This window comes from Hemicordylus capensis, chromosome 3 (assembly GCF_027244095.1).
Source record: "Hemicordylus capensis ecotype Gifberg chromosome 3, rHemCap1.1.pri, whole genome shotgun sequence".
In the NCBI taxonomy this organism is placed as follows: domain Eukaryota; kingdom Metazoa; phylum Chordata; class Lepidosauria; order Squamata; family Cordylidae; genus Hemicordylus; species Hemicordylus capensis.
The window spans coordinates 19,890,616-19,906,625 of NC_069659.1; the positions used below are offsets into that span (position 1 = coordinate 19,890,616).

Genomic DNA, 16,010 nt, shown 5'->3' on the forward strand with positions numbered 1-16,010 from the left:
ACTGCTTGAATATTGTTGCCATCACAATGTACTGAGGCAATGAGTTCCAGAGGCAATTCATGCATTATAAAGAACCATCTCCCTTTGGTTTATTTAGAATTTGCTGCTCTCAGTGGATGACTCTCCATTCTTTCATGTCAGGGAGGTCTTTTTTTGTTTGTTTATTCTAGCTGGAGATGAGGTTTTGCCACGCACAGACAGGCTATGTGCCAAAGCCGCACTTCCAAGTGTGTGTGTTTTTGAGGAGGAGGACAGAAGGGTTTGATAAATTTGGGGGAGAGACCAGCAGAGATGGAGAATTAGAGGATGCTGGTAAGGGAATGGAGAGAAATAGATAGACCTCCAAAGTGTGCAAGCATAGATGGTGTGAATGATTGCTGAGGAGGATGAGAGCAACAGAAGCAATGAGCAGGAACAAATGAAACGAGAGAGGAAGAGTGTGTCTCTGTAAACTAGTACAAAATGCTGATGCCGCACTGGGCAGAGAGCATGAATGGAACAAGTGATGGAGATGAGAGAAGTGGTCAAAAGGGACACCAGCCTCATTGACTATAAACAACAAGATCATGAATGCAGATTGGATTAGCTAACTGGTCATACTTTCAAGCAAGGACCTTACACACAGTGGTTAAAGGAAGGATCTCTCCCCCACACCTCAGTGCCAATGTGTCCCACCCCATCACTTTTGTGCTCCCAAAAGACATTCCTGGCTCACCACCCCCATTTGCCCCTCCCTGATTTTCTCTCCCCCTTCTCCTCTCCACACTTCTTTTGTCTCCTTCCCTTTGCTCCCGCCTGCCCTGGCAACCCTTCTTTCTTTCCTGGCTTATTCACATCTTTTCCTCTTTCCATTGGCCTTTCACCTCCTCACACTTTTCCTTATTCTTTGCCTCTTCCTTTCCTCTCCTAACTTACATTTTCTTCCTTCCTCTTTTTCCCCCCTCTTCCTCTTTCCTTCCCCCTTGTTCTTCCCCAGTCTCTCTGTCTTCCTTCCACCTTTGCTGCAACTGAAATGCTGGGAACAGACAAGGGAGGGTAGCTCAGTCAGTGAAAAGGACACGGGGCAGTTTGTGGGGGGATATTAATGGAGTTTTTCTAGTACCCATGAACTAGGGGTGTGCAGAACTGGTTTGAATTGAACCTAGTTTGATTTGAACCGAGTGCCTTGCTTGTAAAGGGGAATCTGGTAAGGATTCCCCTTTACAAGCAAAAGGGGGAATACCTACCCTAATACCTACCCTACCCTAAAAGGGGTTCATGGGGAGGGCACCTTATTGGCTGTGGTGGCAGTGCTCCCCGGTGGTGATGGGGGTGGCTCCATGGCGGCTGTGGCTCTTCTCAGCTCTGCTGGGGCTTCACCCTGCACTGTGGGCTGGCAGGCAGCCCAGTTCCGGGTGTGTGTATGTGTGTGTGGAGTGCTGGCAGAGCCAAGGAGGAGATGGCAGAACCAAGAAGGAGCCAAGAAGGAATTGCCAAGGAGATGCCCTCACCATCACTGGCGAGCACCACCACCACAGCCGGTAACATGCCTTCTCCCCCTCCACCCAAACCCCCTTTTAGGTAGGGAATCCCCCTTACTGGATACAAGCAAAGCAATCAAACCAGGTTGAACTGGGACAAACCAGTTTGACCCAGTTAAACAGCACAAATTGAGCCGCTGGCTAGTTCTAACTAACCGGTTCACAGACTAGCAGTTTGGTTCGAATTTGAACTGTACCACCGCTGCCAGTTCCGTGCACATCCCGACCATGAACTCCTTTGAAAGGTTTATAAAAAGTCACAGACTTGGGAGGAGAAGGAAATAATTGTAATGGATCATCATAATAAAGCCTGAGTGAGCAGCTCGCCCCTCCAGCAGCTACCATTTGTGTGTGTGTGTGTGTGTGTGTGTGTGTGTGTGTGTGTGTCCTCCCGTGCCAAAAGAGAAGTGCTTTGTGCTTGCATGCAGCCCTTGCCACATCCTAAGCATGCATGCAGACTGAGAGGAAGAGTGAGAAACTCTATCTCTCTCTCTTCCCCTCTAACCAACATACTTCTGTTCCAAGGTGAGTCATGTGTGCGTGACCACTTGGCACTAGGATCATGTTTAGCTGGGAGGGAGGGAGGAGAGACATCTTTCTTGCTCCTCCAAATCTGCTATGGCCCCATTCCCTCATCATATTGGTTATAATCTTTAACAGACTTTTATTCCTATTATTATTATTATTATTATTATTATTATTATTATTATTATTATTTATTATTCTTTTCCATTAAAAGTTTGGTTTGCATAGGAAAAGTATAAGAAAAAGAAGATATTCTCTTCCCAAATAGCTCACAAACTAAAACGGAATGCAAGCTAGACACCAGCAATAGCCACTGAAGGGATGCTGTGCTTTGTTTGGACAGGGATAGTTGCTGGCCCCATTCGCACATCATGGGAAACCGGAATCGGAGGAGCCTGAGGTTGAATTCCTTGTACATCCAAATGTGTGCCATTGTGGTTCAGATTCAAAAGCGACCCGAGGTTTCCCTCCCCAAACTCCAATTGGAACCTTAGGTTTGTAGTGAGTTTGGCCACTCCTCCCTCGCTCTGGCTGCAATTGGCTGTCAGGGCTGTCCTTCATAACAGAAGGAAGCCCATGCTGCCAGTTCCCGCACCCATGCATTCTCCCTGATTGTAGTTAGAGTCCTGTTGGTTACATCAGAATGCGGACAGGTAACCGTGGGGTGAGGGTGGAATCGCGTGTCCCTTGGACCTCAGTTCCATGTTACATGTGAATGCAGCAGTAGTCTCCCTGCCAAACAACACAATCACCACTTTGAAAGGTGCCTCTGAGGTTCTGTATTTCTTCCAGAATTGTTTGTTACAGGTGTTATTTATATGTGTACTTTAAAGCTCATCGTCATGGAGCTGTGCGTAATGTTACTGAAATGCAATGTTAGTGTGTGCAGCAGGTAAAGAGCTGATGGAGTTTGAGTGACAGGGAGCGGCTGCAGCCGTTGGACCCCTGCAGGCAGCTTGGGAAACCCTGTTTAGAATGTAAAGAGGGGGGAATCCGTTAGGCAGAGGGAAGTGGTCAGTTGGTTATGAGGGTGGTGAGAGGCTGAGTCTTGAGTCTTGGGGGAAAGTAAATAAGACTGACTAAACAAGTAAGGGACTTCTCTGAGGAAGGGAGAAGAGCGGGTTTTAAACAGAGGCAGAGGAAGATCAGCACTCTAAAGGAAAGTCCATTTTCTATTCTGGGAAAGACCTGGGGAGTTCTCAGCGGGGAGGCAGGTCTGAAACAACATATTCCCTGATCAAAGAGGACGACTATAATAAAGAAGAGCCTCTGTCTCAAGCCCTTCTTAAAACGGTGATATTGGTCTCAGACATGTCGACGACTCTGATAGGGATGTTGAGCCTATTTGCCATTAAGCCGGCCTAGTCCAAGGGCTTCCCCTTGATAAGGACCTGGCCTAGTTCAAACCCCCCCCCCCCACCTGCCGCCCCCGGCCAGGGCCGGTTCAGGGTTTTTTTAAAAAATGGTGGACTTACAGCCTTTGAGGCCTCAGGTGGTGCTGCTGCGGCCATGGGTGGGGTCTCTGGCAGCTCCATCTCCCCCACTGGCCTCCCCCCCCCGGGTTTCCCATGGGCTGTTCTGGCCCATTTTCAGGTTGTTCTGGCACTCTCCAAGCATGCAGTGACCATTTGGGAGGCCACCATGCATCCGCACAGGCCATTTGAGTGGCTGGTTATGACCTGGTTTGTGATGCATGCACATGTGCGGTGGCCTCCAAAATGGCCACCACAAGCTCAGAGAGGTCTGAAACAGCCCGTGGGAGATCAGGGGGAGGATGGCGGTGGGAGGGAGGTCCACCTGAGACCCCCTGCAACTGCAGCAGCACCCCCGCAATGCCTCGAAGGCGGTAAGCCCACCATTTCATTTTATGTTTAAACACCCCTGGTACTCCTTGAACAGGGCCCAAACCGACTTGAATTTGAGCTGTGCCACCCCCCTCGTTTGGGGTGCCAAAACTGAACATGTCTGGTTTGGTTCGAGCCCAGTTTAGACTTGAACTGAACTGGGCAAACCAGTTTTGTGAGCATCCCGAGACTCTGAGTGATGGCAGCATGATTACCTAGCAAAAGGGCACCCATCACAGTCTCTCTGGCCAGTTAGCAAATATTTTGACAACATTACAGAATATGAAGATAAATGTACATGGGTCTTCTTCAGAAACCCCCCATAATACACAACCCTTTAAATCAGGGATTTTCAATGTTGGGTCCCCAGATATTATTGGACTTCAACTCCCATAATCCCTAGCCCCAGTGGCCTTTGGTTAGGGATTATGGGAGTTGAAATCCAATAACATCTGGGGACCCAATGTTGAGAATCCTTGCTTTAAACAAACTTTCTTTTCCATATCAACATGTAATATACAACCCTTTAAACAAACTTTCTTTTCCATATCAACATGTTTATAGCATCCAGCCATGTATCATCCAAAGGTAGTGCTTTCCTCTCAAACCCTTTGGAGTTTTATAAAAATTGAGTCATTTCATTTTTCCCCTTAACATCTTGCTCAGGCTTTTAATCTGATGGCAATGTAATGAAATTTCCTTCTGTATTCTCTCTTGACATTCTGCTTTCAATCATTCCCTTCATTTTACTGAATAGCAAACCTTATAATATTATCTATCTGGTTGTTTGATAGTCCTATTGAGTTAAAAAGCAATCATGGAGCATTTCTACCAATACATCTCAAGGCCTTGCTGTTCCCATTAGTGAATGCCAGTCAACACTTGAATAATTAGCGTCTGCCGTCAGTGCACATTTTGGTCTTTTAAATGGTTTTAATGCAAGTGCTTAAAGCACACACAAACTCATACTTTTACATCCAGCATGCTCCTAGTTCTTTGGGGTTGTGCCTCTTGTAAGAATCTGGCATTCTAATCTTTCAGCAAACAAAACACATGAATGGTGTATTGCAGTCGTGTTTAACCCTATCTGAGCTGAAGGAAAGGTTCCCTCTCTGGTGCCTTCTGGATAAAGCAGTATTGGGAATGCTGCTCCTGCCCGGCCTGTTAGGGCATTGGCGCGAGAATGGGGTTGTGCCCTGCCGTAAGGGAGGTGAGATGTGTCATGTTAACACCTGCATGGGCAGTGCATCTCTTGTGTGCCCAATATAGACTAGCCCTGCCTGCCCACCTCCATTCCATGTTCAGCTTGGCACCTGTCTGCCCACCCGCCTGTTGAACATAGGGGAATGGGCAACTCCCTTTATGGAGCCAAGTAGAGTTTTTTTTGTTTCCATCCGATTGGCCTGGGTGGAGAGGTTTTCTTTTCTTTTCTTTTCTTTTCTTTTGTTGCCTTCTTCCCACTGAGAGTGGGCCAGGGCCTTTAAGTTAGTAGTGGGTTGCTTTTAACTAGTGTAGTTGGTTGTACTCACAGGTGAGTGAGTGGGCCTTAGACAAATTTGAGTGATTGGGGATTTCATGGAACAATCCCTCAGGGTTTTGTGGCCTGGGGCAGTTGGGAATGGAGCCTCTTGTGGGGGAGGGGGGTGATGTGTGACCTGGGCAACCCTCCCTCAACACAGAACACTGTGTGGCAAGGAGGAAGTGGGGTCTGATGACTACTGATGATCACCAAGCTCAGGTGATTTGTCCAGCAAAGGAATAATGACACTATTGAAGGGCTTTATTCCCTGGGGAAGGATTTGCCCACACTGAGTTTTAGTTAGTTACAAAACGTTGCCTCCTTGCTGATGCCTTGAATAAATGGCTGGGAATGATGGGAGTTGTAGTTCAACAACAGCTGGAGAGTTGCGCAGATTGTGAGCCCTTTGGGAACAGTGAATCATCTTCTCACTCCTTCTGTGCTGTAAACTGCTTTGAGAATGGGAGCCGAAATGTGGCATATACATATTTGAAAAAATTATCATTGGTTGGGAATCCTGAACATGGGCTCACATACTGCGCAAGGAAATGCAGCCTGTTGGAGCACCACCCATGCTCCTCCATTTTTATAAACACCACTGAGAGTGTTGCACTATAGGGCAGTTCTGCCCCAGTGTAAAGTTATGCAAATGCAGTTGCACAACACGACATCCGTTGGAAATAGTGGGTCTTGCACTGTGCTACTGCACTGGTATAACTTTATGACAAGGCAGAACTGCCCTATAGCGCCACACCCTCAATGGTGTTTACTCAGATGCAGGGGTACAGAGACTACCATCTCTTAAATGTCCTTATCCTCCATCCATCACAGACCTGTAGTTACTGGGCTTAGCTTTAGTCTGCAGTATAGCTGCACTCTTAAGATGTTTCTGACTAGCAGAATCTGCTTTTTATTTAGAATCTTGGATTGCTGCGCTGGTGGAGCTGAAATACAATACTGATGCTGCTTTGGGGCTAGCCCTGGCTGGATTGTGTGCCTTCTTAATTCCTCCATCCTACCCAACCTGTCTTGTCTCTGCCCTTGACTGATGCCTCCCTTGATGATCTGCTAGGACTGATTTCCCCAGCCTCATTTGGCCGCCGCCAGTGATGTCATCACAAATTCAGATGTGTGGGCGTTCTTCATGACAGCCCCCATAGCCACATCCATCCTGACAGCCATGCCCCATGGTTCTGCCCATCCCAATGGACATACCCCCCTCACTTAGATGCAATAATTTGGGGGATTCCTGTTACAAGCCAACCATGTAGACTCTAGATTATGTACGAGAATGAATGACAGCGTATGCCCACTGAAATGCACTGGTTCTTTCCAAATGGCCATTCAGAAATTCAATGCATTCTTCCATGGCCATTTGGAAGGAACCAGTGCATTTCAGTGGGCATTCCCTATCATTCATTCTAAGATGTCCTGACCTTAGTCTACCATAGGACTTGCATGCTGACAGCCCCAGGTTCAATCTCTTGCAGCATCTCCAAGAAGGGCTTCCTATGTTCCTAAGACAGAAAGAATGATAATAAACAGTTGGAATAGCAAGAGACACACATTATTTCCATGTAGAAAATCAAAGGCTTTGCATCCCTGCTGAGACCCTGGCGGGGGGGGGGAAGTACCGGGACTATGTCCCTGGAGCTCTACACCACTGGCTGCTGCTCCTACTACAGGAACAGAAGTGTAGGGAGGCTGGCGGTGGCCTGTGTGTGGCCATGGTGGCGACCCCCTGGCCCCACCCCCCATGCCTGATGTCAGATGCAGGGGCTGTCTGACATCAGACATGAGGGATGTGGTCTCCCTCCCAAATGGGACCACATGGCCCTGTTTGGAAGGGAGATCCCTGCGTTGGGCAGCGTGGGCCAGAGCGACTCTCCTTGCCTTAAAGGCAGGGAAAGCTATTCCGGCCATGCTGCCAATACAGCGTGGGCCGATCTCTCTCCTAAACAGGGCTGCGTGGCCCCGTTTGGGAGGGAGATCGATCAGCCCCACTGCATTGGCAGAGAGACCAGGAGTGGCTCTCCCTGCTTTTAAGGCAGAGAGAATCACTCCAGCCATGCTGCTAATGCAGTGTGTGCCAATTTTGGCTCCAATCAGGGCCACACGACCCCGTTTGGGACTGAAATAACGCCCCCTGCATCTAACGTCTGATGCGGGGCTGTGTCTGGGTCCGCACTCATGGCCCCTGATTGGTGGCAGCCCGGGTTCTTTGAACCCATTCGCCCAATGATGGCTCCGCCCCGTACAGGAGCTCCTGATGCAGCTTCCCCTCCTTCATGGCAGGTATGGGAGAGCTTCCCTCCTGTTCCAATCCGCTCTCCCTGGCAGGAAATAGCTGGTTTCTGTATCACCATGAGCATCCAGTGACCCACTTCCTTTGGAGATGTGCCTTTGCATAACTGAGGTTTGTTAGAAGATATTGACGGGGGATTCCCGGTAGGTGACTGGCTGACTAATATTTATGACACAGCACCTTGTATGCATTGCACTACCTGCAAACTCTGCCATGTCTGTGGAAATAAAATAAACTTGCACACACATTTCTCTTCACCATTGCTCCTTTAGTTTGCTTAACTTTCTAAAGAATGTGCAATAAGATTTCCTGGACTGTAAGGCAATTTAAACAGTAATCACTGAGCATTTCCTGGGGATTTCCTGGAGATTAATGCCATGGGTGAATGCCCCTTGGTTGAGTCTTGCATCATCGGTCCCTCCCAGACATCCATTAATCTCCAGAAAATATTCTCTGCCTGCCTTGGTTATCATCACTGCTTGCATCAATATGCAATCATGTCCACCTTCCTAAGGCTAAATCCTCCCTGCTCAACAGCAGCCAGGTGCAATATTTTTTCAGCTGCTGTCAAAAGTTTTTCCTTCTAGACAAGTCCCTATGACAGGGATGGCCAGTGTCTGTGTTCTAAGGGGCTAAATGGTCTTATTGTTAGGAAAGGACCATAGCCCATTGGAGGGCTGGGGCTTTTGATGCCATAGGCAAAGTTTGATGCCGGCAGTCACCCAGGCAAGCAATGCAGAGCCTCGGCTTTAATCTGAGCAGTGCAGGCTGCACATTTCCAAGGCCAAATGATCAACTCATGCAGGTAACCAGTGAATGACTAGTCCACACTGGTTTGAGGATACAGTGGAAGAGTTCCCAGTCTGTTATGGGGGCAAAACTCTTAACACTTCAGAGATGAAAAGATGCTGCTATTAATTTGGGAATCTAGTTTGAGACCATTTCTTTTTGGAAATGGACGCTGAGGCAGGCAACTCATATTCAAAGGAGGGAGTGCAGTTTTGAGACTGGCTGTTATTTGCGAGCTGAGGTGCACTGAGCAAAGGATACTCTGTATTTTGGGGTGCAGAATGTGCAGGCCCTTTGTGGAGCAGGCTGCAGTATTATATATTATAATCTTACGCCACTGTGCACCAATGGGGTGCAGCCCTTCAGGGGTACAATATAAAAGGGAGAGAAATAATAATTGGCAGAGCTATATTCTGGCGCAGTTTATGCACACACACCCTACAAATTGGGGCCCTAGACAATGGCCTAGGTTTGCCTAGTGGACAGGCTTATCTGGCCCTGCTCATTGGTAGAGTGCTTGCTTTGTATGCAGAAGGTCCCATGTTTAAACCCTGGTATCTCTAGGGTGCTTTCCAGACTAGCTGCTGGAACAGCAGCAAATTGCCTCCATTCGGGCAAGTCGCATTCAGATCGTAAACAGTAGGGGGAGCAGTCTCGCAGCAACTAACAACCTCCCAAACCAGCAACTTTTCCATGCTGGATATACAACATCCTTGCTCTGTATTGCAGTGATTACATTCACAACAAGACACTGGAAATGTGAATGGCACCCTGCTGTCCGCGTAGGGACTGCGGTGTCACGATGCAGGAAGTATGGAAGCACATTTCTGAGATCCGACGTGACCCCGTTGAAGGGTATAGTCTGGAAAGCGCCTAGGTTGATCTGCGAGACACCCATGAGGAATTGCTTCCAATTAGTGTGGTCAGTACTAAGGTAGATGGACCGATGGTCTAAATTGGTATGAGGCAACTTTCTATGTTCCTATCTTAGGGATACACCTAAAACCCAAAATGTGTGAAGAGCCTAACAATAAGGATTGACATGCAAAGCAAGGATGCACCTTTGCAACAAGAGACTAACCTAGCAGAACTTCCCAACTAATTGCACCAGTGCAGTGAGTATGGCAATTTCTGATGTCCTCCCCTTCCCCAGGAAGCCCTCTGTGCAACCAAAAAATATATCCCTGAGGGTTGCAAATCCCAAGGACATATTTTTAAGTGGCACTGAGGGCTTCCTGGGGAAAGGGAAGGTGTCAAAAACTGCCTCTTCCTCAGGGCACCTGTGAGTGCAGTTAGTTGGGAAGTTCTCTTAGGCTGCTCTCTCACTACCCCAGTACATCTGTTATGTGCCAACTGGCTCAACCTGAATCTGTATCAGGAACAGACAGGCCAAAAGCTAAGATGGCTTCTATACCTGCTCATGAAGTAAGTGATTCCATGGTCAAGAGACTTCTGAACTCAGTGTGAATTCTCTGAATTCTGGGAAATGACTGCCAAAAGGGATTTGTTTATAGTTACTCTGCAGTAGTGCTTTATTGCTTATATCTCTTTGTAGCTATGTACCCTTTATTATGCTTATCCTTTATTATGCATTATCCTATAATGCTTATCTTGAGCTGACAAGACATATATTATTGATTGTATCACAACTTGCACCCCAATTTGCCTCTTCCTCCCTTTGAGTCACTGAGGCGAGTCTCACAATCAGTGAGAGTTGCCTTTAGGGGGTTTGCAGGAAGAGTGGGCTTAGCCCACTCTCCCTGCAGATGATCGCCTGTGGAGCCCTGGGCGGCCACATTGGCCACCCACACGATTGCTGGCTCCGTCACAGAGCCGGTGGGGGCTGCGGGGATCAGGGGCCGTGCGGCCCCCAGAAGTTCCAGGATGCCCCGTGCAAGGATGCAGGAGAGACACCCAGGGCCAGGAGGCTGGTTTCAGCCTCCCGCCAGGGGTCTCCTTGTGTGTTGCTGTGGTGCGGAGTCACACTGCAGCAATACACGATCAAGAAGAAGAGGTTAACGGAGCGCCGCTAGCCTGCTTTTTGGCGATCATGAGAATCGCCTCATTGAGTCTCCTGCAATTGGAATAGAAAAAGACCAGAGACTGCAGGTTTAGCTGGCATGTTTTTGCATCTGAAGGACATTCACGTAGAAACAAAAGAGATATTTGTGAGAACAAGCAGGAAACACTCCTGTTGATAAGACCTGACTAGCAAAACATTCAGGATGTGCTGTAACTTTACTGTGAGAACAATGGATATGTGAATTATGCCTTGATGGTCAGATATATTTGGACATTTGCAATGTTTGTAACTTTGATGATGGAGATATATTTTTAGATCAAAGCATTTTAACTTAACTTTCTTAGTATAAGAAGACTAGATGCGAGGAAGCTGACAGCTTGCTCTGGGACCTTCACCTGACTTGCTCATGATCTGGCCTGCTACCCAGCTGGCTTGATCCCCCAATGGACATAGTATTTGCTGGTGGTTGCCTTCACAGGGAGGAAGCAAAGTAAAGACTAACCTTCCCCTCCCCGCCTTATCCAGTCATGACTCCCATCTCTCCCACCTTTCTCTTACCCTCCCCTCCTCCTCTTAATGATAGCTATTGCTAGCAGTTCGATATTGCACACACCCTTGCCAGCTCATGTTTTGTGCCCTTAGGGCTGGATTAGCATTGGGCTCAATAGAGATTGATATGGGACTCAGTGCAGCCCTCTTCCATTTCCTTTCCATTCTGATTGACCCTCAGCCTTGCGTGCATGTTTGGGGATGGGGTTAGGGGTATGCATGAAACTGAGCCCAAGCCCAGGCTCAATCCGGTCCAGCCGTTGAGCCGGGTGAGCTGGCTCATGAGCCTGATCGAGGGGTATTCTTGTAAAAGGAAATCTGGCAAGGATTCCCCTTTACAAATAAAGGGCTTTCCAGAAACTAAATGCAGCGGGGGGGGGGATTGCAGGGGGTGGGGAAGTAGTCTTTACCTTTTAAAAAACAGTAGTGGGGACGTTGGAGGTGGCCAAATGACAGCCTGGGCTGGCTGTGACCTGGTTCAGGCCTTTCTGCATTTGCAGAGGCCATTACAGTGGCCTGTATGCTTGTGTAGAGGCCATTTATGTCACCATGCAAATTGCATGGTAAATGATCTCTGCACACGTGCAGAGACCATTCCAATGGTGGGCTGAGGCTGGCCCAGCCTGTCATTTGGGAGACTTCTGGGGGGTTGGAGGATCCCCCGCTGCCATCCCCACCACTGCTGCGGCTATCTCTGCCATCCTCACCGCCACCTTTTAAAAGATAAAGACTACACCTCCCCCCCCCACACCCCACATTTCATTTCTGGAAAGCCCTTTACTTGTCAAGGGCAATCCTTGCTGGATTCCCCTTTACAAGTATGTCCCTTCAGCCCCTCGAGCCGGCTTGTGAGTGGTTTGTTCGAGATGTGCTTGGCTGGACACAGGCTCCACTCTTTATTGGATCTGCCCAGTTCAAGTCCAAGCCTTAAAGCCAAGCCGGTTCAAACTCGAGCCTGGCTCAATTCGAGTCAGTTCACACATCCCTACATGGGGCTGTAGGTCACGTAGAGCAGGGATTCTCAATGTTGGGTCCCCAGATGTTATTGGACTTCAACTCCCATAATCCCCAGCCCCAGTGACCTTTGGTACAGATCTGTACACAGGTGCAGTTATCCACATATTATGTTGAACACAGGTACAGCAGTACACTTCCTATTTGTACCAGGCTTTGGGGGAGTCTGTACCCAGGTTCACTTTTAAAATGAACACAGGTACACTCATTCATACAAACACATGTATGAGTGTACAGACATTGGTACACTCGTACAGCATAATAGGGTTGTGTGTTTTGGGTTTTTTTCTGTTTTGTTTTTGGCCCGAATCCGAAATACCCCCGTTTTGTTCTTTGTTCAAAACCAGCCAATCCGAAACACCCCAATTTTGTTCTTTGTTCGAAATTGCAAAATCTGAATCCAAAACGTTTTGGATTTTAAAAAATGGCCCCAGGGAAAAACTAGTGGGTGGGGGTGGTAGTGCCCAATGGGTGGAAACTACCACCCAAATTTCAGAGGAATTGGGCAAAGGGCTGGGTTTTGGTGAATTATTGAAGTATAGGATTTTTCCCTTAGGGAAAAATTGAGGTTTTAGCAAAAGTATAGCTTCATGTTGGGGGGAAAGGGGTGGCCCAGAGCAGAGTAGGGTGGGTGGTAGTGCCCAGTGGGGGCAAGGAAGCTGCCAGAATTATTTCAAAGGAATTGGGCAGAAGGCTGATTTTTAAAGACGTAATGGAGTTTGCATGTCTGTAAAGTTTTTCCCCATAGGGAATGATGGACCTCCATAATTCCTGCCCCATAACTGCACTTGGAGGGCACCAGGGTGGCCCAGAGAGAGTGGTGGTGTAGACCACATAGGGTGCCAACCACCCCCATGGGTTGCTAACCCATGGGGTACTGGGTTCTGTTGTTTCTGAGATTTTTTTAGTGTAGATTCAGATTCTCTGGTAGCATATGAGAGTGGATTCATGGTTTGTCATTGAAAATCTCATATGCAACCAGAGAATCTACACTCAGAACACCTCAGAAACAACAGAACCCAGCACCCCATGGGTTAGCAACCCATGGGGGCAGTTGGCACCCTATGTGCACTACACCACCACTCACTCCCGGCCATCCCAGTGCCCCCCAGGCGGAGTTATGGGTCTGCTGAAACCTCCATTTCCCCCGGGGGTGGGCCTTAAAGAAGCGTAAACTTCCAACAATTCCTAAGAAATCAGCCCTTTCCCCAATTCCTTTGGAATCTGGGTGGCAGCAGGCACCCACTGGGGCACTACCACCTGAACCACTCTTCTGCCTCTAAAGCCCCCTTTCTGCCCCCAATCCATCCCAAATAATATCAACATCACACATCAACAACAGCAGAGCTTTGGAAAAAATCAGGCAGATTTCCAAAGGTCATGCACATCCACCCCCCACCCCGCCCGAAATGCAATTGATCTACACCCAACAGTGTGAAACAACAACAATGAAATGCACACTGCCCCACTAGCCAATGAGGGTAAAATTTACCCTTAAATTTGCTTAAAAGGAATAAGGAGGCAATTGCCAGCAGATCAGCCCATGCTTTCACTGGCCAATTTGTGGGCTGGAAGAGCTGGAAATTCAAACAGATGTCAAAAGTAAAAATGGAGACTGAAGGAGAAAGACTTTCTGCTATTGCAAAATGGAGTTCCAAAACAGCCGAAACAACAAAACATTTTGTATCCGAAACAGGGTCGTTTTGTTCTGGCTACAAAATTTTATGTTTTGAGCATTGGGTGTTTTGTTTTGGCTACAAAACAGCCAAAATGGCCTGTTTTGTTCACAAAACGTTTTGTATCTGAAACGAAATGCACATCCCTACAGCATAATGTCTGAATCGGGCCAGTTACATCAATGTTCTCCAGGTGTTTTTACAGGTAGATATTACCCATTTTGGTGGCATATAAAATGTCTCCCAAAACACCACTTTCTGCACATTTTCACCTTATTTTAAATCCTAACATTGCACCTTATTTTAAATCCTAACATTTCATTGGATGCAACCCCTACCCCTTGATTCTTTATTCTTCCTTTTCCCTAGATAAGTCATGCAGATATTCCCATTCAATCAGGAACCACACAGTCAAAGTGATGATGTCACAATATACATATTCAATCAGATTTGGTTTTGTGATGATGTCAGTGAGGTCTGTTACTGGAAATAAGCAAAAGGTTTGTTGTTTTTTGTTTTGCAAAGATTATCAACAAATCAGGCCCGGGAGGAAGCATTTCCCAGTAATGCTGAAAATGTTTGTGAAAAAACACAAATAGCTTTATCTTAGCTCTACAGAAATTAATAAGACGTTAAAGCTGAAAACAAAATGGTACTTGGAAGTGCAGATTCTGGCTCTAACTGGCCTTTCTCCATGCAGAGGCACGTAGTAACCTAATGACTATTGCTGACTGTTTATTCCATCCTCTGTTCTAGGGGGAAATTCAACATTCACAGAATGCCATCTTTAGCAGTGACGGCTGTTTTCCGAAATTTACACTCAGATTCATGAAGAGTTTGGCGCTTTTGAGAACTGCTTCAAGAAGCGTTCTTTTGAATTAAAAATCATCAACCAAATGGGGCAAGGGATGGAGGGAAGAAACATGAATGTATCTCTAGGAAAATGCCATAAATCTGCAGTCAAAATGAAAGAGCAATGTGGAAGGAACAGCCTCAGGCAGGCAAGTGGTGTGTGGAATGTTTGATAGCTCCACTATAGAGGCATTTCTGCAGTATTGTATCCTGGAGCACAAACAGAGGGATTTTGAGGAAAATAAGTAAGTAAACTGAACGTTGCTCTGACCAGCAGCACAGAATTAAAATTCCTTCCTTGGAACCACACTGAGGAGGGAACCCCTTAGCAATGATTCAAAAGGAATTTGTTTTCTCTCCTTCTACTTCTTCTTTTTTAAAGTAGCGCTGCAATATAGTCTTTTAAAATGTTCAGCCTTCTCTCCAAGATGTGACTCAGGAAGCTTTCTTAGATGATCATTTCCTAACAGTCAGCATAGCTCAGTGTTATAGTACATACTTTGCACAAATAAAGTCCAGCTTCAGTCCTTCACCTCCCTGGAGCTGCTCCTACAGATGGATGCTGGTTTCACGCACAGTCTAACCTAGGCTAAGGATGTCTAGCCTGGTCCAGAATGCAGCAGCTCACCTACACATGGGTGCCAGAAAATATGACAGGGTAACACCTCTCCTACAGTCATTGCACTGGTTGCCTATTCACTTCCGAGTTCAATTTAAGGTCCTGGTTTTGACCTTCAAAGCCTTGTGGGGTTTGGTGCCTGTCTACCTACAGACCCATCTTTCCCACCCAGTTACAGCCTGTCTGGTTAGATCATCTCAGATGGCCCTTTTGTCGGTCCTTGATTTCAGAGAGGTTTGGGGCGCTAGGACCCGTGAAAGGGCCTTTTCGGTTGCTGCCCCACTTCTTTGGAACTCTCTTCCCCTTCAGATTCGTTTAGCTCCTTCCTTGCTGATCTTCAAATCTCTACTGAAGACTTTTCTTTTTCACCAGGCTTTTTCCTTGTAGTTTACCTTTTTTATGTTGTTAGTTACTTTAATTTTTAATTTAGAATGTAATTTTAAATGTTGCCTTGTTTTGCATGTTTTAATGCACCGCCCGGAGTCTTTGGAGTGGGTGGTATATTAAATCTTTCTAATAAATAAATAAATAAATAAATAAAGCTGCACGTGAGAACTGCCAGGATTGGTCCTGATCCCGGTGGGTTCATGCTGCCTAGCCCAGCTTTTTAGTCTGGTTGCTAGCCAAGGTTTAGGGCGGGAATGACCCCTAACCCTGAGGTACTTGCTCATGTGTGAGCCAGGCTGCTTCCAGCCCAGCCACACACAGAGATGGGTGCCTAGAGTGCCCGTCTCTTGGGGAATCCCCCAATGCATCACACGTGTCATGCAGTGTA

At 47.2% G+C, this 16,010-nt stretch overlaps 1 long non-coding RNA gene across 5 annotated transcripts in view; it reads left to right on the plus strand.

Annotated features, from left to right (window-relative positions):
- The first annotated feature begins 3,073 nt into the window (after positions 1–3,073).
- LOC128350276 (uncharacterized) overlaps positions 3,074–16,010 on the plus strand; it is a 37,195-nt gene continuing 24,258 nt past the window's right edge. Inside the window, exons 1-3 of one of the 5 annotated variants that reach the window (XR_008319229.1) lie at positions 3,074–3,132; positions 14,134–14,264; positions 14,521–14,861. This is a non-coding gene — a long non-coding RNA (uncharacterized LOC128350276). Of the gene's footprint in view, positions 3,133–4,338; positions 9,425–14,133; positions 14,265–14,520; positions 14,862–16,010 lie in introns of those variants that run through there. The other 4 variants (XR_008319228.1, XR_008319227.1, XR_008319226.1 and 1 more) reach the window with 4 other exon arrangements.